Source organism: Micromys minutus (genome assembly GCF_963924665.1).
Source record: "Micromys minutus genome assembly, chromosome: X".
Classification (NCBI taxonomy): Eukaryota; Metazoa; Chordata; class Mammalia; order Rodentia; family Muridae; genus Micromys; species Micromys minutus.
In genome coordinates this window covers 40,923,851-40,946,511 of record NC_137970.1, presented here as the reverse complement: position 1 = coordinate 40,946,511, position 22,661 = coordinate 40,923,851, and the positions used below count along the sequence as shown (strand labels likewise).

The window sequence follows — 22,661 nt, the reverse complement described above, 5'->3', positions numbered from 1 at the left end:
CCAGGTATGCTCCGCCCCAGTGACCTGACACTATAAAAGGAGCTGCTTGACCCCTCCTCTCTCCCTTGCTCTCCCACCCCACCCCTCCCCTTTCTGCCTCTCCCCTTCCTCTTCCCTTCCCCCCTCTCCCTCCGTGTGTTTATGTCCGGCTTCTACTCCTCTACTCCTCTATTCCTCCCTCTCTCCCTCCCTCCCTCTCTCTCTCTTTCTCTCACTCTGTCTCTACCACCCTCTTAACTCTCCCATGGCCTGAATAAACTATTCTGTACTATACTGTCGGTGTTGTTGGTCCCTCAGGGGGAAAGGATTCCCAACATGGGCCCCCCAGAGGCATCTCCCTTGCCCCCAGGCCTCGTCGCACCTCCATTGGCCATATGCCCCCCACTCTCTTCATCCTTCTCCTAACATTGGTGCTGAAACCCTGGACGTCAACTTCTAACGACATTGGTGCCCCGTGACTTTCCTTTCACTAATAGCTCACCCTCCAGAGGGATCCAATGCCTCCGGCTACTGTGGGCACTATCATTCATATGTATATACACACACACACACACACAAAGTGCACTACATATTCATGAATGAAGACAAACTAATCATAAAATAATAGTACTTTTGTGGGGTCGTTCAAGACAGGGTTTCTGTATGTAGCCCGCTGCCCTGGAACTTGCTCTATAGTCCAGGCTATCCTTGAACTCTCCGGGATTCGCCTGCCTCTGCCTCCCGAGTGCTGGGATTAAAGGCATGCACGACTACCGTCCGGTTTAATAATTTTTAAGATTTTTATTACTTTTAATTATGAGTATATGCATATTGTCTGGGTATGCACGTGTGCGAGTGGCCACGGAAGCCAGAAGCATCAGCTTCCTCTGGAACTGTTAAAAGCCAGATTCCGATCCTCTGAAAGGGCAGTTAATACTTTTAATCGCTGAGCCATATCTCCAGTCCTGACATATAACATTTTAGAGTATCTTTTTTAGATTATTCAATTGCTTAGTTTTTAAAATTATATTTATTATATTTATATAATAAATTATATATTTATATATATAGTGTGTGGGGCAGGGGTGGTGGTGGCGGGCATTGTTACAGCCCACGTGGAGGTCTGAGGACTTGCATCATGGTCCGAGGAGACTCTAGATCGAACTCGGCTGCCGGGTTAGGCAGCAAACATCTTTACTAGCTGAGTTATCTCACCAGACCTAAAATCATAATATAACTGCTGCAGAGACATATCAATCATTCCACCAGATTACAATCACACATGAAATTATAGTAATATATTTTAAGGCAGCATATGCTATCAATTAGGAAAAGGCTTTCCTGTTTTGAACAGAAAAAAAAAAAAATCATTGACCAAATAGCCACGCCTACGACATGGGAGTATTAGGCCCTGGAATAGACAATTTTGATGAGCAACTTTGAAATAAAAGTGCTTAGGTGTTTTGCAACCAGTTTCCCCCACAATCCCCTACGCTGTAATAAGGGCGGGGCGTGTGGGCACAGGGTCCCGGCAGTCGCGGGCGCCCGGGGCGTCCGCGCCGCAGCAAGCGCGTGCGCAGTCGATACACGGAAGAAGGAGCCAGATCCGATTCCGCTGATGACTTCACTTCCGGTATTCTCTCTCTGCCCCTCCTCTTCCCCCCACCGTGGGAGTGTAGGTGGAGACCAACTCCTCCCTAGTCCTCCGCCGCTTCCAAAAGCGCTGGGGAGCCTGCGTAGTGCGCTACACCTGGGTGATCGAGCGCGAAAAGACTTCTGACTCCTTCCGGCCCGGAACGAGCCCTCCAAGCGTGTGCTAGGCAAACAGGAAGTGATGAGGTTGGGGGAAAAAGGGGGTGGGTCCAGATCCGTCAGTCTGAGAGCGGAGCTGACGCACTCTCGACTTTACCCGCCAAGCCATTGGGCTACAGCCTCGGTCCACCGTACGCCACGCTCTTCCTCCACGTGGAACGTCTTAAATGAACAAGGAGTGGCCTGCTTTAGTTTCCTGCTCGTTCACCCGCCATGGAGGAATCCAGTACCTCCAGACGCGTGCGCATGAAAGTGTGCGCTGCTTTTTCTGCTGTGCACTCCTACCACAGGCAAACACCCGCCCCACTGAGTGTGTTCCATCACGCTGCTCTGTTTGGGACGCTTCCATGTCCCCCCTCTTTTTTTTTTTATTTGTTCCCCTAAACTATACGCTTAAGTTACACAGTTTTTTATTCTATTTGGAAATGAAGATTGATTTTTTTTCAGGTTTTTAGATCTACGTTTTTAATTAAGTATATCGCCAACAGCACTTATGAAGGCTAATTTTAGAAGTTGGGGATGGTGTTTGCAAGAGTGCTTATTGTATTAAGCTTTAGGATGAAGTTTTATGTATTAAAACATTACGGCTTCAGCGCTGCAAAGCCATAGTGAATTTGAAATGATATGAAGGGCTGTCGGTTAAGTTAAAACCCAAACTCAAGTGGGAAAGAGGAAAGTCTAATACCAGATTCCTCACTTCCTCTCCTGAAACCTTCAATTTGTTTGGTTAGTGCAGTTTCTCAATATATTCCAAGCTGGTCAGGAATTCTCCATGGAGCTGACAACAATACTGATTTACCTTCCCAACTATTGGGATTATAGGCATGAGCCACCATACCCTGCTAACCATCTGTCCTTCAAAACACATCATTTTACTGTGGTGATGCACATTATCACTATCTGTCACCAGGCACCTTTGAAGCCTTCTTCATGACTTAATTTTTTTTTTGCATCCTATGGGGTTTTTTTCTAATGAATTTTCAGGACTTTTGCAATTTCACAGCTATCCAAGCTCCGTTTTCAAAATTTTAAGAACTTAAACTGAAGGCTGGCAAGATGGCTCAACAGTTACAAATGCTTGCTGGGTAAGCCTTATGACCTAGGTTCTACCCTGGGGATCCATGCTGAAAGGAGAAAACATTACCAAAAGTTCTTTTATGGACTCCACATTTGCTCACACATCTCTCAACACACTAATAAAAATTTCAAGTTTTTAAAATTTTATTTTTATTTATATGAGTACACTGTCATTGTCTTCAGACACACCAGAAGAAGGCATTGGATCCCACTACAGATGGTTGTAAGCTACCATGTGGTTGCTGGGAATTGAACTCAGGGCCTCTGGAAGAGCAGTCAGTCCTCTTAACCACCGAGCCATCTTTCCAGCTCTCTCTCTTTTTTTTTTTAAGATTTATTTTTGTTTATATATTTGAATACATTGTGGCTGTCTTCAGACACACCAGAAGAAGGCATGGGATCCAATTATATATGGTTGTGAGCCGCCATGTGCTTGCTGGGACTTGAACTCAGGACCCCTGGAAGAGCATTCAGTGCTCTGAACCACTGAGCCATCTCTTCAGTCCCCCTCCCCCTTTTTAATAAGAACTTTTGGCCTTTGTTTAAAAGTACTAGATGTAGTACTCAGTTTCCACTCCTAGCAATCACAATTGTCTGTTACTATAGTTCCAGGAAATTCAAAACCTTCTACCCCACAGGCACTACATACACATGGTACACAGATATATATGCAGGCAAAATGCCTATATAGACAAAAGTTTAAAAACTTTAATTAAAAATTTAAATTCTGTAAAAATAAAAAAATTAAATTCAAGGTAGTATTTGTAGTTGTACTAATTCAATGAAAGCCCAGCCATCATGACAAAGCCTTGAGTGTTCTCTAAGAAGCCATCGATTTTCTTTATGGCTTCAATATCTCCTGGGTTTTGGTGCTTGACTGTCTCTGTTGCTGTTTCTGGTATTTCTCCTCTCAAACCCTTCTTACCCTCTGCTGTTCTGTGTAATGACTTTGTGACAGAAAGTGTTGCTTTGTCCTTCCTCCCAGCACTCCTCAAGAGTTTTGAATTATTGCAATAAAAGTGTTTTGTACTGGCTTTGGACTTTTAAGATTCAATTTTGAGACAAAGCATAAATGATTCTTTTAATATTCGGAGTGCAGGCAAAATAAGAAACCCAAGAGCCTTAAGAGGATCGTTGAGTGGTTTGAGACATGGTTTCTCTGTGTAGCCCTGGCTGTCCTGGAATTCATAATGCAGACTTTGAACTCAAAGGATCCATCTACCTCACTGCCTCCAGAGTGCTGGGATTAAAGATGCGTGCCGCCACTGCCTGGCAAATTTTGTACTTTTATATGTTAGGTCTCTCAGCTCTCAAGGCTCTTGGGTTTCTTATTATGCCTGCACTCTGATTTTTAAAAGAATCATTTGTGTTTTGTCTCAACATTGAATCTTAAAAGTCCAAAGCCAGTACAATTTTATTGCAATAATTCAAAGAAAGGTGTAAAATTTATGGCTGAAGATATATACAAATAATAAGTTGAGGGCAGAGGAGAGGATGAAGTTCAAGGATAGAGAACTTGCCTGACATGGAAGCTTGGGTTCCATTCACAGTACTAGAAGAAACAAACAAACAGATTAATTGGGAGAAGGATGGTTATACATATTACACATGATTGAGAAGGAGAAATGGCACAAGACAAACATTGTCTTGCTTTAGTGCCTGTCTTGGAGTTACTATTACTGTGATGAGACACCATGACAAAAAGCAAGTTGGGAAGGAAAGAACTTTATGTGGCTTACATTCTCACATCATAGTCTTCAGGATAGGAACTTCAAGCAGGGTAGGAACCTGGAGACAGGAGCTGATGCAGAGGCCATGGAGGGGTGCTGTTTATAGGCTTGCTACTCATGACTGGCTTGGCCCGCTCTTTCTTTCTTTCTTTCTTTCTTTCTTTCTTTCTTTCTTTCTTTCTTTCTTTCTTTCTTTCCTTCCTTCCTTCTTTCCTTCCTTCCTTCTTTTTTTTCTTAAAGATTTATTTATTTAAATGTATCATTAGCTGCTGTTTAATGCCTATTACCAAACCTCCATGAAAATCTTAAAAGCTAAGCAACTTTGAAAGTGGTAAGCCACAAAAGACAGGTGAATGATAAGAGGCTGGGACAAGTTATTATCCACAATTTAAGTCCCAATGGATTCTTGGTAGAATTCTAAATATTTCTATGAAAAGAAAATATTTCTCATTCTCTTCAGACACTTCAATAATATTCTGTTCCATGGAAAACAAAATATTTTCATTGCTTATACACTACATTTTGATTAGCTAGACATATTTTGATATTAGGTCATTGCTTGTTTGATTTTCTTTTCCCCTGGTTGGCTTATTGAACTCAGCCTCACATAATCTTTTGCACGATGTCCTCCAAATTGTAATGTTGTATGTAATGCCCAAAATTAACCTAGAAGCCCAACCTGCCCAAGGACCAGGTAACCTCCTGGGATGATGGGAGTTGTAGTTCTTTGGGAAATAACAGAACCTCATGGGAAAGTATGGTGGCCTATGGGTTTGCCTTTATAAACATATGTCTCCCATTCATTCAGCAAAATTCACAAATAGTCCTAACCAACATCTCTTGGTCAGTTTTTAGTATTTAATAAAGCTTGCTTCAGATTTGCCCCTGCCCCTGAAGATTTATTTTATGTATATGAGTACACTGTCACTGTATTTAGACACAGCAGAAGAGAGCATTGGATACCATTACAGGTGGTTGAGAACCACCATGTGTTTACTGGGAATTGAATTCAGGTCACCTCTGAAAGAGTAGTCAGTGCTCTTAACCACTAAGCCATCACCCACCTCCCCTCACTCTGCTGCCCTGCCTTTTAAAAATTTTATTGGTTATTTTATTTATTTACATTTTAAATATTATCCCCCTTCCTGGTTTTCCCTCCAAAAACCCTCTATCCCACTCCCTCCTTCTGCTTCTATGAGGGTGCTCCCCCCACCCATCCACCCATTCCTGCTTCTTACCACCCTGGCATTCCCCTACACTAGGACATCAAGCCTTCACAAGACCAAGAGCCTCTCCTCCCATTGATGCCAGATGAGGCTACCCTCTGCTACATAAGCAGCTGAAGCCATGGGTCCCTCTACGTGTACTCTTTGGTTGGTAGTTTAGTCTCTGGGGGCTCTGGGAGGGTGTGTCTGCTTGGTTGAATTTGTTGTCCTTTCTATGGGGTTGCAAACCCCCTCAACTTCTTTAGTTCTTCCCCTAACTCCTCCATTGGGGTCCCTGTGCTCAATCCAATGGTTGACTGTGAGCATCCACATCTGTATTTGTCAGGTTCTGACAGAGCCTCTCAGGAGACAGCTGTATCAGGTTCCTGTCAGCACGAACTTCTTGGCATCAGGAAGTGTTTGGTGGCTGCATATGAGATGGATCCCCAGGTGAGGGGGTCTCTGGATGGCCTTTCCTTCAGTCTCTGTTCCTCTATTTGTCCATGTATATCCTTTAGTTAGACAGGAGCAATTCTGGGTTAAATTTTTTTGAGAAGGGTGGGTGGCCCCATACCTCAACTGGAGGCTGTGCCTAACCTCTGGATATGGTGTCTACAGGTTCTCTCTCCCTTTTGTTGGGTATTTGGACCCAGAATCACCAGCTCAGGGGTGGCACCACCCACAATGGTCTGGGACCTCTCACATCAGTCACTAATAAAAAAAATGCTTTATAAGTTTGCCTATAGCCCTGTTTTATGGAGGCATTCATCCTCTCAGATGACCATGGCTTGTGTCAAATTGACAAATCTAGCCCGTACAGTGCTCTAGACAGGCAGGAGGCAAGCCCTTGTGTATACTCACATGAAGACTGAACACTGCAGTGACTTGATGTGAGTCAGTTCCTGGAGGTGGTTTCCACAGAGCAAGAGCAGATGCAGTATACAATCGCAGTGGAGTTTTTTCTGTGCCTCAGGCTGCACAAGAGAAAAAGTTGTGGAACTGTTAATGATTGTTAGAAAACAGAGTCTCACTGGCTCAATTGTTTTTAATGCTTAAATCACAGTTTAGGAAAACATTAAACAATCTTTTTTTCCCCATTTTTATGGGTATATAAACTATTAACAGCAAAGGCCCTGAGACATTTCTTCTTGGATACACTCACAGTACGGCCCCTGCGGCCATTCTGCGGTCTTGGTGTGCTGACTGCAGACACGAAGGCCCCAGAAGTGGCCCAGCCCACTATGAGCTCGAGTTTTCTTCAGGCGCTCCAGGTCCTCACGTAGCTTGTTGTCTGACCGCTGGCCGGAACCTGGCTGTATTCCCATCCTCCACATCCTTCTGTCTGTTCAGGGACCAGTCTGGGATCTTGTCCTGTCGTGGGTTCTCCATGATGGTGATCACACGCTCCACCTTATCCTCCGTGCGTTCTCCAGCCCTCTCGGTGTAGTCAATGTCTGCTTTCCTCAGCACCACATGAACACAGCTCCACCCCAACCCTTAATGGCAGTGATGGCGAAGGCTATGTTCCGCCGCCCATCGATGTTGGTGCTGAGTAATTGAAAGATGTGCTGGAACTTCTCAGGGATCACTAGAGACAAGGCGGCGGCACAAGCGGTAGTGTATAGGCCTCCTGTGAAAGCAACAATTTATTTTTTAATTTTAAGATTTATTTCTTGGGGCTGGAGATATAGTTCAACAATTAACAGTACTTACTATTATTGCAGAGGACCTGGGTTCAATTCCCATCAACCACAGAACAGCTTACAACCATCTGTAAATAAAGTTCTAGAGAATCCTGTAGTGAGAATTCTGGAAATCTTGTTTCTTTGAAAAAATACACAACTATTATAAGAATATGTTTTCATTTTAATCCCAGGTGTGGGATATGCAGCTGCTTCAGATTGTCCACAGCAGCTGACTGTGATTTGCTTCGTGCTCTAGCAGGGGCGTGGTGTTGTCAGCTTCACATAGTGTTTGTGATTGTATGATGTTGGGAATTCCGGGGACTTTTCAGAAGATATGTAAATGCTAGGGCGTCAAAAGGCAGAGTGGGTTGTTGGTTGTGGTTGATTGTTTTGGTAGAGATTTGTTAAGTAGTCATGAGCAAAGAAGAAAGAATAAGAAATTAGATCAGATTTGCCTCAAGGAGCTCAACAATGTTGCCCTATTTCAGACCCCTGACTTTATTCAGGGATCTCTTTCCTTTTTCCTCTCTTCTATTTTTTCTCTCCTATCTAGTGTTAGAGGGTTGAAAGGGTGGAAGAAAAAGGGTGGAAGAGAGAAGAACCCACAAAGTAGCCAAAGACTGTCTACAGAACTCAATGCCTCTGACTTCTGAGGGCAGCTTGTTTGCACATAGTGTACATACATAAAATAAAAAAAATGTGAAAAGAAAAAGTAAATTATTTCCTAGGGGTTAGAGAGATGGCTATGATCAAGAGCACTGGTGCTTTTTCAAAGGACCTAAGTTCGATTCCCAGCATGGTAGTTCACAACCATCTCTAACTCCAATTCCAGACATAAAACACTCTTGTCTGGTCTCTGTGGGTATGTGACACACATTCACAGACACATACAACCATATAAACTAAAACAATTTAAAAATTCTTATTTTGTGCATATGAGTGTTTTGCCAGCATGTATAAATGTGCACCACATTTGTGCAGTGCCCGTGTATGTTAGAAGGGGGAATTAAAATCCCTGGAACTGGAGTTTCAGACCCTTGTGAGCTATGGTGTAGATTTGGGGAACCAAAACCAGGTCCTCTACAAGCAAGCAATCTTAGTCACTGAGCCATCTCTCCAATCCCATATTTATTTGTTCAAGTGTGCATAATCGGGGCTGGTTTGGGCTCCCTGTTTCCACTTAGGGTAATGCTTGCAAACATTGAGCATCAGGGAAATTACACTCACTATGTTCTTAGGGAATAAAGAACTACTATTATTACCTTGTGGTGTTGAAGACCTAGCTAGAGCCTCACATGGTAGGCAAGCTCTCTATCAGAGAGCCACATTCCCAGTCCAGGATAAAGCAGTATTAGCAAGCAATACATCTGGTTCTAGGTTTATGAGAACACAGAAAACCTCTTATGTAATATGTGTATACATATATATGAACAATTTATAACAGAGAATTGGAAATCACCAAATTACATTTGTGAAGTGCTCAGACATTCTAGTTCTGAGGAACAGGAAAACTAACAATGAGGTGGTATTTCCTAGGCCCACTCTGTGCCTGTAGTCTCAGTTATTTGTGTGACTAAGGAGGAAGCTATTGATCACCTGAGATCCAGACATGGAATATAGAAAAACCCTATCTTAAAATAATAAATACTAGGGTAGGAGTTGTAGCTCAGTGGTAGGGTGCTACGACCATAGGTTCAATCCTCAGCACCACAAAAGAAAAATAAATACAGTCAGTGGCATCAGAACATATGTCTCCCTGAAAAATGCAAACCCATGGAACATTCTTAAAAGAGGGCTATCTGAGACAGCTACCAGCATTTTAGAGGCTGGGGTAGATTTTTTACAGGTCGGTTTATTTTATTTATTTATTTATTTATTTATTTATTTATTAGTATAGAATAGAGTTTATTCAGGGCATGGGGAGGAGAGTTAAGAGAGTAGTAGGGGCAGAGAGAGGGGGGAGGAAAGAGAGAGGAGAGGGAGAGAGGGGGAGGAGAGGAAGAGAGATGGGGAGGGGAAGGAGAGGGAGAGAGGGGGAGGAGAGAGAGAGGAGAGGTAGAGAGAGGGGGAGGAGAGGAAGAGAGGGGGGAGGAGAGGGAGAGAAGGGGAGGAGAGAGAGAGGAGAGGTAGAGAGAGGGGGAGGAGAGGAAGAGAGGGGGGAGGAGAGGGAGAGAGAGGGGGAGGAGAGAGAGGAGAGGGAGAGAGAGGGGGAGGAGAGGAAGAGAGGGGGAGGAGAGAGAGTGGGAGGAGAGAGAGGGGGAGGAGAGGAAGAGAGGGGGAGGAGAGAGTGGGAGGAGAGAGAGGAGAGGGAGAGAGAGGGGGAGGAGAGGAAGAGAGGGGGAGGAGAGGGAGAGAGAGGGGGAGGAGAGAGGAGAGGGGGAGGAGAGGAAGAGAGAGGGGGAGGAGAGGGAGAGAGGGGGAGGAGAGGGAGAGAGAGGGGGAGGAGAGGGAGGGAGAGAGAGAGAGAGAAGAGAAATGAGGAGTAGAGGTCAGACATGAGCACATGGAGGGGTGGGGGGAGGGAACAGGGAGAGGAGGGACAAAGGGGTAAGGGCAAGAGAAGAGAGCAAGAGCTAAAGATTTATTTTTATTATTTTTAGTTCCGTGTGTGGGGAGAGAGGGATGTATGTGTGCATGAGAGAGCAGGTGTCTTCAGAGCCCAGAGGCATCAGATCTCTGGAGCTGCAGTTACAGGTGGCTGAGCGCTGCCTGATAGGAGCACTGGGAATCAATATGGAGTCTTCTGCAAGAACAGTACGTGCTCTTAATCACTAAGCCATCTCTCCAGCCCCGAGGCAGGAGCATTTCAAAGTTCAAACCAAACTGGGTTACATACCAAGCCAGTTTGGAATCCAAAGATTCTGTCTCAACAAAAAAGCAAATACAACAGTAAGAACAATAACCCACCAAACAACACATAACTGCTGCTCAGTGGGCAAAGGTAAGCAGTTGCCATGCTGAGAACCTGAGTTTGATCCTGGAGACCCACATAGTGGAAAGAAAGAGCCGGCTCCCTCAAATGATCCTCTGACCTACACACATACACACACACACACACACACACACACACACACACACATTGGCATGCTCCTCTCCCCACAAAATAAATAATAAATGTAGTTCTACATAAGTAAATATAACATAGTAAATATATAAATGCATACATATATTTATACATAAATGTTTGAAGTATTTTAATGATGAAGAAGACACTAAATTTATATTTAAAAAAACAGGACTGGAGAAATGGCAACTAAGAGCACCCAGGTCTAATTCCCAGCACCCACGTGATAGCTCACATTTCATTTCCAGAGGATCAAATGCTCTCTTAGTTATGTTCATGCAAGCAAAACACATAAATTCATTAAATAAAAAGACAAGCAAAATGTTCACATTCCAAAGATACACCTACAAATATTAATTCTAATATTATTTATTATGTCGGCAATCGTAAGTCACCTTAATGTTAGTCAAGAAGTGATTAAATATGTGGTATATTCAGTCTGTCCTGTTGAAAATGTGAGGTGAAATGTTGATTTAGAAAGTGTTTTGTGGAAATCCCCGAGAGGACATAATCATTTTGACTTAGAGTGACATGAGACTTCACCATGAAGCATTGATTCTCACTCACCTCAACACAAAGAAAGAGGATGGTCGAAGGAACAAATGTCACATCAGTCTTACAGAAACACCACATGAGTCTTATCACTGAGTCCATTAGAAGCACAACTTTGTTTTCTCTAAGAGCTGTATAAGGAGAAAGCCATCCCCCTCCTCCTCGAAACAGGGTAACATTGTGTAGCTCAAACTGACCTTAAATTTGCAGTCCTCCTGCCTTAGTGTCCTGAGTCCTAGGACTACAGGTCTGCCTCGACGTGCTAAGCTATGCCATGGTCACATGGTCATATTAGTGAAGTAATACATTGGCTGAGGTATCCATTGCAATAGATTTCCATACAAATATTTCCTATCAAATGTAATTTCCTAGTTGGGTGTACTAGCACACCTTTTAATCCCAGCACCCAGGAGACAAAGGCAGAAAGATCTCTAGGAGTTCACAACCAGCCTGGTCTATATTGTGAGATCCTCTCTCAAAAATAAAATAAAATAATAAAACCAGGAGCTAGAGAGATGACTCATCAGTTAAGAACACCCAGCACCCAGGAGACAAACAGATCTCTATGTAGCCAACCTGGAGCCTGGTCTACATAATGAGACCCCATCTGGGGTGGGGGGAGATGAAGAGATGGTGAGTCATTAGTTAAGAGCGCCCAACACCCAGGAAAGAGGCAGACCAACCTCTGAGTTAACAACCAGCCTGGTTTATGGAGTGAGACCCTATCTCAAATAATCAAAAAGAAAAAGAAGAAGAAGCTGGAGAGATGGTGACTCATTAGTTAAGAGCGCCCAGCACTCAGGAAGAGGCAGGCAGACCTCTGAGTTAACAACCAGCCTGGTTTATGGAGTGAGACCCTATCTCAAATAATAAAAAAGAAAAAAAAAAGAAGCTGGAGAGATGGTGACTCATTAGTTAAGAGCGCCCAGCACTCAGGAAGAGGAAGGCAGACCTCTGAGTTAACAACCAGCCTGGTTTATGGAGTGAGACCCTATTTAAAAAAAGAGCTGAAGAGATGGCTCCTTAAGAGTACTTGCAGTGAACTCAGGTGTGATTTCCAGTACTCACATAGTGGCTCCCAAATGTTTGTAAGTCCAGTTCCTATAGATTCAATTTCTCTTTGGACCTCTGAGGGATCCCACATGCATGTGGGACACACACATACATTCAGGCACACACATACACATAAAGTTAAATAAATAAATGTTTTTTTAAAAAATATGTATAATTTCCTATTATAATTAATCATATATTCTCCATAATGAACATAGAAGCAGACTTAGCAGAAATAATAATTTTAAGTGCTATATCCCAAAAGTGATAAGCAGTGTGTGTGTAAAATGTTGAAGTAAAACTTCAACTAACCAGGAATGCATTTTAGGGTTAGTAAGATAGATAATGTGTGTACTTCAAACTTAAACAAGAACTCTGCTCCCTTGTGGAGTCTCTTTACGTACTAGAGACCTCATAATTTGTAATCATCAACCTTCTCCAAGGGATTGTGAAAACCAACAAAACCTAATAGTCTTGTAGCTGCGTCAAAAGCAGTAATCCAATGATCTTGTTTGTCGCAAGGTTTTTAGCCACATGACTTTTTTTAGGGGGGGGGGTGTTTTTTCAAGACAGGGTTTCTCTGTGTCATCTTGGCTGTCCTGCAACTCATTCTGTAGACCAGGCTGGCCTCGAACTTAGAGATCCATCTGCCTGCCTCCCGAGTGCTGTGACTAAAGGCATGTGCACCACAGTCCAGCTTTACTACTCTTTTCAAAGACCAGTTTGTGACTTTGTTAATTTTTCCTATTTTACTTCCTCTGTGTGTGTGTGTGTGTGTGTGTGTGTGTGTGTGTGTGTGCCCATGTGTATAGGCACACCATGCCACAGCACACTAGAACAGGTCAGAGGACAGCTTTGGGTGTAGTTATTCAACTTCCATCTTATTTTCTTCTAATATAAACATTCAAAGTGAGTTGTTTCCCACTGGAGATTTGCATGACTAAATCAAATAAGGTTTTGTTTACTTATTTGGATATCTTAGAGTCGGTAAAATGTACAAATCTCAAGAATTTATTTTGACAAGCTTGACTAGTTTATATATCCATGTATCTGTCAGGCCAAACCAAATACAGAGTATTCTCGCACTCCAAAGAATAAGGGTATCATCTTGCCATATGGAATGTTTTGGCATCTGAGTTGTTTTTCTCCTCTATTCTCTTTTTTAAACCCTTTTTTATTGATCTGAGTTGTTTTGTATTTTTGTTTTTATTTATTTGAGTGGGGGCCATGTGTCACAGCGTGTGTGTGTGTGTGTGTGTGTGTGTGTGTGTGTGTGTGTGTGTGTAAGTCATAGGAAAACTTGCAGGAGTTAGTTCTCCCCTCCCATTGTGTGGGTCCAGGGAATCAAATTCAGGTCATCAGGCTTGACAGCAAGTGAGTTTTACTTACTGAGCCATCTTGCTGAACCACCTCTGAATTTTTTTTTCATTTCAAAATTTCTTAGATCCATCTGTGTTGTACTTCGTGTCAATTTTAACCTTTCCATTGTAAAATAATGTTCTGCTATAAAGATGTGCCACATCCCTCTCTCTGACTCAGTTGTCTGCCATTGCATCCCTTTCCCCTAGCTGGACTGCTTGGTCAGGCCTCAGTGTATTTAGTCCTGCTGCAACTTGATGTCTCAGGGCAGGGTGGTACCCAAGGGTGGCTTGTCCTTCTCCTGGCAGAAGGTGAGGGGGTGGGGGGCTGGAGAGATGACTCAGTAGTTAAAAGAACTGCTCTTCCAGAGGTCCCAAGTTCAAATCCCAGCAACCACATGGTGGCTCACAACCATCTGTAATGGGATCTGATGCCCTCTCTGGTGTGTCCGAGGACAGCTACAGTGTACTGGTATAGAATAAATAAATAAATTCTTCAAAAAAGAAGGGGAGGGGATAATGAGGGGAGGGATTTGTGAGGGTGGGACTAGGAGAAGAGGAGGGAGGAGGGCTGAGACTTAGATGCTAGGTGAATAAAAAAATAAAATAAGAAAACAACTTTTAAAAAGATATGGCACATTCTATTTACATGTTTTTCAGTTAATGTCAGTCTGTGTAGGGATAAGTTTGATTTCTTTGCAGCAGATTACTAGGAGTGTAACACTGGCTCATGTGATAAGTCTATGTTCACTTTTTAAAAGAAACTGTTATAGTGGTTTTGAAATTAGTTACCTCATTCTATATTCCCACCAGCAATTCATAATGGTCTCAGGTTTCCTGAATCTTCTTTAATGCTTTGTACTATCTGTTCCATATTGTACTATCTGGTCATTTCAGCTAATATCTAATGATGGGGAACATCTTTATGTGCTTAATAGTGATTCATATTTGGTTAAGCATTTTTACATGCCTCTGTGTGTGTGTGTGTGTGTGTGTGTGTGTGTGTGTGTGTGTGTGTGTGTGTGTGTCTAGGAATTGAACCGAGAGGCATGCACTTGCTAAGCCAGTGCTCTACCACTAAACTCCAACTTGTCTTTATTTCCATTTGTTTGTTTGTTTGTTTGAGACTGAGTTTCTCTGTGTAGCTCTGGCTGTCCTGGAAGTCACCGTGTAGACCAGGCTGTTCTGGTACCTGACGATCTGGATCTGCCTGCCTCTGCCTCCCCGGTGCTGGGATTAAAGGCATACACCACCACTGCCCAACCCTACTCTTATTTTTTTAAAGACAGGTGCTAACATAGTCCAGACTAGCTTCAACGTCAATATATATCCTATAATGACCTTAAACTTCTGGTCATTCTGCCTGTATTTCCAGAGTGCTAGGGTTACAGGCCTGTTTTTGTTTTCTTTTGAGACATGTTCTCTTTATATAACCCTGGTTTGACTGGAACTCTGTATGTAAACCAGGCTGGCCTTGAACTCATAGAGAACCACTTGTTTTCTGCCTTCTGAGTGCTGGGATTAAACAATTGTGTTACAGCATCTTTCATTCTTTTTAGATCTCTCTCTCTCTCTCTCTCTCTCTCTCTCTCTCTCTCTCTCTCTCGCACATGTTTGTCTTTGTGTGATGAGGAACAAACCAACAGTATTACACGTGATAGGCAAACACTGCACCTTTGGTCTACACTCTCAGACCGTTTGATTTTTTGCTTTAGGTGCTAGAAATAGAACACAGGGCCTATCTCACTCCAAGAACAGTCTACCACAAAGCTACACTCCCAGCCTTATCTTTCATTTTTAAGGTATCTTTTGAAGTGCATACACTTCATTTTCATGAAGTACAGAATGTTTTCCCTTTGTGGAATGCTTTTAGTGTCATAGCTAAGATTTTGTTGCTTTCTTCAATGTCACAGATATTTTCTGTTTTTTCTTCTAGAAGCTTTATAGGTTTGGTTTTGTTTTGTTTGGCAGTGTGGAGGATGAAACCCAGGACCTCCCACATGGTTGGCAAGAGTCTGCCAACTAAGCGACATCTCAGACTCTTTGATATTTAAAACTGTTTTGCCTTGATTTTTTTATATACTTTCAGGAACAACCTGATAATTTCTCTAAAAGTCTGCTAGAATTTTGATGAGGATTGTAATGCATTTCTAGACCCAGTTTGGAGGGAATTACCATCTTGACAATATTGATAATTCCAATTCCTAAGTGTGGAATATCTTTCACTTCTCTTTAAGATTTTGTTAATTTTTAGTGTACACATCTTTAACCTCTTTCATTAAATTGATTCTAGCTAGATATTTTTGGATTTTCTTTTAATTTTCACTTTTGAATTGTGTATAAAAGTACAGTTGAAGCTGGGTGACTGTGGTGTGCACTTTTAATTCCAGTACTTGGGAGGCAGAGGCAGGCAGATCTCTGAGTTCGAGGACAGCCTGGTCTTACAGAGTACGTTCTAGGATAGCCAGGGCTACACAGAGAAACCCTGTCTCAAAAAACTGAAAGAAAAACAACAACAAAAGTACAGTTGATTGTTCATGCCACCTTATTTATGTCTTTCATTCCTGAAGCATGTGCTTATTGATTTAAGAAAGGATACTTTCCTTGTTTTCGTCAAATGCATGCATTCTTTTGATTTTCTTTCTTTCTTTTTTTTTTTTTTTTCTTGTTTTTGTTTTGGAGACAGGGTGGTCCTGGTCATTCTGGAATGAGATTTTTGTTGCGGAGGACATGTCTTCTGCAAGTAAAGACAATTTCATTCCCTTCCAATCTGGATGCTTTTGATTTTTTCCTAGTGATTTAGTTCACTATCCAGAACCTCCAGAAGACACAAATACTTTTAATGGTGGTGAAGGTCAAACCCCGCCTTGCACATACTGGTAAGCACTTATGGCCCACTGTCCAACTTAAGTAGCAACAGTATATATATTTATTTTGTTCTTGGTCTTAATTTTGTTTTGTTCTGAGAATGGAACTGATAACCTCACATGCTGAGCAAGCACCCTACTACTAAGTAACCTCCCTAGCCTCTGTTCATTAACTTCGGGGTATTACATTAACCTGTGCTCTTAGCATCTCAGTGAACATAAGACTTATATCTAGAATCTGTACCCTTTACAAGTGTCTCTCAATAGGAACATTTAACATGTTTTTTTTTTTTTAAAACCTATCAACTTGTTTCTCAGACAGAGTGGACACACCATTTCACATTCTCTTCAGCAATGAGTCCAGTTTTCCTGAATCCTCACCAGGAATTGATCTGGCCACATTTCATTTGAACTTTTCTGAAGGGCATGTCGTGAGTCTTCCAGCAGCTAATGGTATCAGATGCCTTTCCACAGGCCTATTTGCCTTCTGTAGATCTCTTTTGGCAAAAGGGGTTCATATATTTTCTTTATTTTGTATTGCATGATTTGCTTTTGTTAAGTTTTGAGACACCCATCCTTTGTTTAATATGTGGTTCAAAAATATTTCCCATATATATAATATATAATATTTTTATGATCTTTCTTCTTTAGCTAGTCAATACTTTAATTTTGAATATTGAACCAGATTTGTATCCACGAAATGTACCTAACTTGCTGCTAGTGGTATTGATTTAATTTTTTAAAACTGTAGTACAAAGTACATACAATATAATATATCTTATTTTAGCTATTTTAAAAATGCACAGTTGACATCAAGCAGTTTTACAATGGTTTGCAACCACTCCTGCTAAGTCCAGACTATTTTTAACACCCTGGAATGAAACCCTGTACCCCTGAAGCACATCTTCTCCCTTCACATTCCCCCTTGCTCCTGAAAACCACTAGCATGTTTTCTGTTTGTATGGATTTGCCAACTCTGGATAGCTCACATAAATGGAGCCACGTATTTTGTGTTCCTCTGTGTCTGGTTTCCTTCACATAGCACGATATTTTCAAAGTTCATCCATGCTGCATCCTGTGACAGTACTTTATTCTTTCTGTAAGTGCATAACATGCCATATTTTGTTTATCTGTTCATCTGTTGATGGACATCTGGGTTGGAACATTCATGTTCGGGTCTTTATTTGAACACCTGCTTTCAATTCTTTTAGGTACATACCTAGAAATGGAATTTCTGGGCCAAGGTAATTATATATTATAACATTTTGAGGAACCGCCAAACTATTTTTCCAAAGTGGCTGGACCATTTCACATGGAATTTTTAAGCTTAAGAGTTCATTGTCTGTGGGTGGGGGATGTGGTCCCGTGTTTGAGTGATTGCCTAAGATTCGTGAGGCCCTAGGCATACTCTGAACCACTGAAAAGTAAAAGAATGTTCCTTAAGAAACTCAGGACTAGCCAGGTATTGGAGGTCTTGCTTTTTGTAATCCTAGCTACTTAGGAGACTGAGGCAGGAGGATTGAAAGATTGTAGCCCAGGCTACAAAGCTTGTTCAGGGGACACCTGGACAATTTACAGAGATCCTATCTCCTAACACAAAACAACAAAATTAAATTTCAATGTCTTTTTAAAAATTTATTTTGAAAAAGTGTAGGACTATTAAAACTCCGTGTTTCATATTGGGTTAATTGTGGTAGTTTGCACTTTTAAAGGAATTGGCATATTTCATCTTAATTGTCAAGTTCTTATGTGTTGAATTGTTATCCATTGATATCTCCAGTTTTGTTCATGAATCTGTAGTGATATCACCTGGTTATTTCATGATTGTATTTTACTCCTTTAATTCGTCTCTACTGTCCTGTTTTCACATTGATTTCTGATGTTATCTGTATGTGTAATGTTTGTGTGAGGGCAGTGATACTCTTCTGTGCATGTGCAGAAGTCAACACATTGGGGTCTTCATTAATCACTCTCTGCAGGAATTTGGGGGACGGGCTAGGCTGGAAGGCCAGGAAGTCTAAGACCTCAAACATTAATGTTGCAGACACAGGCCTTCAGGTAGCTTTTACACAGGGGCCAGAGATCATGCGCGTCACTCACTAAGCTGTCTCTCCAGTTCCAGGTGTTCTCTCTATTATCTCTTATTCTGCTTCTTTTGAGCTTGTTCGGTGTTTCATTTTGCAGACTTTTCTGATGGAAGCTGAGATAAATGCCTGGAGCCTTTGTCCTTTCAGCACTGCCTTGTCTGTGTCTGGCAAATGTTTAAACATCCGTTTTCCTTCTGTCCACTGTCTTTGGTAATAGGTAATTTATTTTCGTTTAGAATTTCTCCCAAATACATAATATGTTTTACATTTTAAATTATAGTTTTAAAGAAATGCATAACAAATTTTACTATCTTAACCTCTTTTTAAAATTATTTTTATTTTAATAATTGGTGTTTTGCCCCACATATATGTGTGAGGGTACCAGACCCCCTGGAACTGGAGTTATTGATTGGTGTGAGCTGCCACGTGGTTACTGGGAATTGAACCAGGGTCCTCTGGAAGAGCAGCCAGTCAAACTCAGGTTATCAGGCACCTCTACCCATTAAGTCATTCTCCAGTCCTATCTTAACCATTTTAAGTGTACAGTTCAATATTAGTAAATATTCCTAGCATGTGTGAGACCTTGGCTTACACACACACACACACACACACACACACACACACAGAGAGAGAGAGAGAGAGAGAGAGAGAGAGAGAGAGAGAGAGAGCTGCATGTGGTAGCACTCACTTAGAATCAATCCCAGCAGTATGTAGGCTAAAGTGGAAGGAGGAAGGGTTGGAGGCTGGCCTGGTCTACATAGTAAGACCCTGTCTAAACAATCAAAAATTGACATAGCCCAAGAGCAGAATTCTAGTTTGCTTGATTTGTGTAAGTCCCTAAGTTGGATCACCAGCACTGCAAAATAAATAAGTACATAGATAAATAAATAAATAAGTACAAATTAGAAAAAAAAACAGGTGTATGGTAGCATATGCCTCCAATTCCAGCACTATGGAGTCTAAGGCAGGAGAACCATCATGAGTTCAAGGTCAGCCTGAGCTGCATAGTGAATTCTTGGCCAGACTGAGTAGATACTAAAATAAAACGGGTGGTGGTGGTGGAATACAACACTCATTGAATATCCTTTTTATTTTTATGTTTTGTTTTTGAGACAGGTCTTACTATCTATGCATCTCTGGCTGGCCTGAAACTTGCTGTGTAGAGTAGGCAAGGCTCAAATTTATAGGGATCCTTCCTGCTTTTGTCTCCTGAGTTGTTGGCATATGTTACTCTGCCCAGCAAAATAGTACTTTTTATAACTTCCTCTGGTCTCTTGCTAATCACCATTCTGATGTCTGTTTTTATGAATTTGAATGACTTAGATCCCTCATATAAGTAGCCATATAATATTCATGTTTTAAACTTGCTGGACTGTAGTTGCCTTGAGACTTCCTCTTTGACCTACTGAATATTTAGAAGCGTGTTTGTTCCCATGGATTTTAACATTTTGATTTCTACCTTTATTGTACTGTTGTCCAAGAATGTGCGATATTATTTCAGTTCCTTTAAATTTAAAGAGACTTGCCTTACTGCCTATGACATATTTATCCTAGAGAATGTTCCATGCGTGCTTGAAAAGAATGTGTCTTCTGAAGTGGTTGGATAGACTGATCTAAAAATGTCAGCTAGACTGAGTTTTGTTGATAGTTATGTTAGTCTTTATTGTTGGTGTAATAAATTGCCACAAATGTAGTTGTTTATAATAGCACAAATCAACTGTTGTGTAGTCATGGAGGTTAAAAGTCTGAAACAGCCATCACTGGGTGATGGTGGAGATACTGGCAAGGCTGTGGGTTTTTGTTTTTGTTTTTCTAGTGGCTCAGGGGAAGTGGTACAGTTTGGATATAGTCTCTCCCTCTAACCTGTCTCTCTGCACTTGGTTTGAAGTCATCCTGCAAAGGTTCCAGTGTTGAAGCTTGGTCCTCAGTGATGTTGAGAGTGTAGGGACAGACCTTTTAGAAGTGGAACTTGTGGGCCAGGCAGTGGTGGCACACACCTTTAACCCCAGCACTCAGAGGCAAAGACAGGAGAATCTCTAAGTTTTCGGCCAGCCTTGTCCAAAGATCAAGTTCAGGACAACCAGCGCTACACATAGAAACTCTGTCTCAAGAAACAAACAATCAAAAACCCCACCACCAACAACAAAAATCTATAGGTTTGATGTCAAATTAGTACTAGCTTAGAGAATGGACTAAGTAACTTCCCTATTTACCTAGTTCCAAAAATATATTGTACTATATAGAGATATTGTTTTTCTCTTGAAAATATGGTAAGACTTTTGAGTAATACTGAATGACTTTGCTAATTCTTATATTTAGAGACATTTTATTATTTTTTGACAGGGTCTCACTGAATAGCTCTGGTTGTCCTGGACTTCTGCTATGTAGACCAGGCTGCCCTTGAACTCACAGAAACCTCCTACTCTTGCACCGCTACCCCTGGCCTGTGTTATTTCATTTTTTAACAGACTTAGTTCATTTATTTTGTCTTTTATAAAAACCCTTATGTGGTAGCTACAGCTGGAGCCTGGGTTCTCTGAACAGGGACTCTGGTGTGGGTTTTCACAAGATGATCAGTGAATTCCTGATAAGGAGACTTGGTGAACACAGACTCTTTCCAGAGGTCAGGGGTCAGGTAGCTGTAGGTCTTTGAGATGGCATCAAAGGTGGCCTTGGCAGAGTTGCCCAGGGTGGCAGTGCTGAAGAGTACTCTGGCTGAAGAGTAGCAGTCATCTATACCGGCCATCATCAGAAGCTTCTTGGGCACAGGAGCAGAGACAATGTCACTGCCTCTGGGGGCAGGAATGAGACACACCAGCACAGAGCCACAGCGGCCTGTCACCTCGCATGGGACAGAGTGGGGCTTGACAATCTTGCCCCCTCCCCCCCATAGCCTCTCCTCACAAGGACGATGGAAAGCTTGGCCAGATTGATGGCCCCTCGAATGGCAGTGGCAACCTCCTTGGAGCACTTAACACCAAGACCAACATGACCACTGGAGTCCCCGATAGCGACGAAAGCCTCGAACCTGGTCTGCTGGCCAGCCCGGGTCTGCTTCTGCACTGGCATGCTTTTCAGAACCTCATCTTTTAGAGATGCACCCAGGAAAAAGTCTATAATCCCAGACTCCTTAATGGGCAGGGATGGACTTGATCTTCATGTCCTTGAGCAGGCGGCCCAGTTCCTTGTTTTCAGCTTTACCTCCACGAGCCCCGTGGCCTGGACCGCGGCCTCTATCTCGATCTTGACCAAAGCCGGCCAGTGTCCTAAAACAGCTGCCAAGTCCTCCGGATTCCTCAGAAGCAGCTGCGGTCTCCTAATCTTGGGCTCCCCGGGTCCTCCGGGTCCTCCGGGTCCTCCGGGCCCTCCCACAGCACCAGCGTCATCCGCCATTTGGTGTTTTCCCCGAAGAAGAAAGTTATTTCATTTTTTGAGACGGAGTTCCACATTGTAGGCTATGCTGACTTGAAATTCACCATGTAGTCTAGTCTGATCTTGAAATCCTTCTGCCTCAGCCTTCTAAGTATTGAGATTGCTAGTATGCATCCCACTCATTACTTTAAACATTTGTTTTCTGTTATTAGATTTCTGCTCTTCTTTCTTCCTGGCCCAAACCCTGCTGCTACGCCTTTTTCTCGTGCTGGAGATCAAAAACAGTACTTAGCCTTCCACAACAGACAGATGATTTACCAGTGAGCTGTATCTCTGACCTCAAACACTTGGAGTGTTTTTTTCTCTCCCTCTCTTATTTATATAGAATTTACAGACCACAAAAAATTCAGTGGTTTCTAGTATATCTACAAAGTTATGTAATCATCCCTACTATACTTCCTACTCCCGCACTGAGTGTCTCAAAGACCAGAGAATAGCCATGGACTCCTGAGCTTCCTGCTCTGAGTTCCTGAGTCATGCTGGGATTACAGATGTGAGCCACCATGTCCAGTTTTACGTGGCACGGAGAAACTGACCTCAGAACTTCCTGAGGGCTAGGCAAGCACTCGGCCCTAGCCCAGCTCCTACCTTATTCCTAAATTTCGAATATACAATATATCTTAGAAAACAGAGGTATGTGAGTAGATATGTTACTCAGTCCATTCTATAAGCTAGTGCTAATTTAGCATTAAACCCATAATTTATTTTCTGAGACAGGTTTCATTTAATATGATTTTCAGGGTTCATTTATGTTGTTGAA

At 42.2% G+C, this 22,661-nt stretch overlaps 1 pseudogene across 1 annotated transcript; it reads right to left on the bottom strand.

Annotated features, from left to right (window-relative positions):
• Positions 1-6,878: 6,878 nt before the first annotated feature.
• LOC308414889 (small ribosomal subunit protein uS13-like) lies at positions 6,879-21,862 on the bottom strand (annotated as a pseudogene). Its single transcript has 3 exons — positions 21,671-21,862; positions 10,325-10,349; positions 6,879-7,433 (listed from the first exon to the last, which is right to left on the bottom strand). The product of its transcript is annotated as a small ribosomal subunit protein uS13-like (transcript).
• Between the last annotated feature and the right edge of the window lie 799 nt (positions 21,863-22,661).